At 43.8% G+C, this 2,080-nt stretch overlaps 1 non-coding gene across 1 annotated transcript; it reads right to left on the bottom strand.

Annotated features, from left to right (window-relative positions):
* Positions 1-1,329: 1,329 nt before the first annotated feature.
* Positions 1,330-1,401, bottom strand: TRNAP-CGG (transfer RNA proline (anticodon CGG)). Its single transcript has one exon. It is a non-coding gene; the product is annotated as a tRNA-Pro (tRNA).
* Between the last annotated feature and the right edge of the window lie 679 nt (positions 1,402-2,080).

Raw genomic sequence — 2,080 nt, 5'->3', positions numbered from 1 at the left:
GGGGGGAGCGGAGCACTGGACGGAGGGGAGCCGGAGCAGTGTACCGGCCAGATGGGGGGGCGATCGGTGGGGTGGGGTGGGGGCACATTAGTATTTCCAGCCATGGCCGATGATATTTCAGCATCGGCCATGGCTGGATTGTAATATTTCACCCGTTATAATAGGTGAAATATTACAAATCGCTCTGATTGGCAGTTTCACTTTCAACAGCCAATCAGAGCGATCGTAGCCACGAGGGGGTGAAGCCACCCCCCCTGGGCTAAACTACCACTCCCCCTGTCCCTGCAGATCGGGTGAAATGGGAGTTAACCCTTTCACCCGGCCTGCAGGGACGCGATCTTTCCATGACGCCGCATAGGCGTCATGGGTCGGATTGGCACCGACTTTCATGACGCCTACGTGGCGTCATGGGTCGGGAAGGGGTTAAAAATGTATCAAGTTTCAAATACAACATTTTTAATATGTATAACTACTTTCTAGTGATGAGCGAGTGTACTCGTTGGTCGGGTTTTCCTGAGCATGCTCGGGTGGTCTCCGAATATTTGTGAGTGCTCGGAGATTTAGTTTCTGTCTGAGCTCTTCCACTGAAACAATGTGATGTGATCACGTTGTTCCGGTGTTCTGGAAAGAGTCCCGAATCCAAGATGGCCGTGGGGCTCCTTCCGGGTCCTTCACTGAGGTGGCCTGCCGGCGCCTGCTCAGAGCAGGCGCAAGAAAGCCTCCTGCACTGCCTGTCAGATCACTGATCTGACACAGTGCTATGCAAAGTGTCAGATCAGCGATCTGATGAAATATAGTAATATCCCCCCCTGGGACAATGTTATAAAGTGTAAAAAAAAAAATCCCCAAATAAAGAAAAAAAATAAATCAACAAATATTTTCCAATAAATTCATTTATTTATGTAAATAAATAAAAAACAATAAAAGTACACATATTAGGTATCGCCGCATCCGTAATGACCCGCTCTATGAAACTATTCCACTAGTTAACCCTTTCAGTGAACACCGCTAAATAAACAAAGAACGAGGCAAAAAGCAACGCTTTATTATCATACCGACAAACAAAATGTGCAATAGTAACATAGTAACATAGTAAGGCCGAAAAAAGACATTTGTCCATCCAGTTCAGCCTATATTCCATCATAATAAATCCCCAGATCTACGTCCTTCTACAGAACCTAATTGTATGATACAATATTGTTCTGCTCCAGGAAGACATCCAGGCCTCTCTTGAACCCCTCGACTGAGTTCGCCATCACCACCTCCTCAATAGTAACATAGTAACATAGGGGCACTGCCACGTGTGGGACACGAGGCACACACCAGCTAGGGCTCGTCCGGGATTTGAACCCGGGACCTCTCGCACCCGAAGCGAGAATCATACCCCTAGACCAACGAGCCAACGTTTTTTGTGATCAAAAAGACACTTATAAATAACCATGGTACCTCTGAAAACAGCATCTTGTCCCGCAAACAAAAGCTGTCATGCAGCATCATCAGCAGAAAAATAAAAAAGTTTTAGCTCTCAGAATAAAGCGATGCAAAAACAATTAATTTGTATATAAAATAGTTTTTATTGTGTAAAAGTGCCAAATGTCATATGCCCGAAAATGGTACGAATAAAAACATCAACTCGTCCCGCAAAAAACGAGACCTTACATGACTCTGTGAGCCAAAATATGGATAAATTATAGCTCTCAAAATGTGGTGATGCATAAACTATTTTTTGCAATAAAAAGCATCTTTTAGTGTGTGACGCCTGACAATCATAAAAATTCACCAAAAAAGCTATAAAAGTAAATCAAACCCCCCTTCATCACCCCCTTAGTTAGGGAAAAATAAAAAAAATAAAAAAAAATGTATTTATTTCCATTTTCCCATTAGGGTTAGGGTTTGGGTAAAGTTAGGGTTAGCGTTGGGGATAAAGTTAGGGTTAGGGTTGGGGCTAAAGTTAGGGTTAGGATTGTGGGTAAAGTTAGGGTTAGGGTTGGGGCTAAAATCAGAGTTAGGATTTGGGCTAAAGTTAGGTTTAGGGCTGGGGCTAAAGTTAGGGTTAGGGTTGGGGCTAAAGTTAGGGTTT

This window comes from Ranitomeya imitator, chromosome 3 (genome assembly GCF_032444005.1).
Source record: "Ranitomeya imitator isolate aRanImi1 chromosome 3, aRanImi1.pri, whole genome shotgun sequence".
NCBI lineage: Eukaryota > Metazoa > Chordata > Amphibia > Anura > Dendrobatidae > Ranitomeya > Ranitomeya imitator.
Note: the sequence above shows the minus strand (reverse complement) of the source record. Positions and strands in the feature narration are given on the sequence as shown.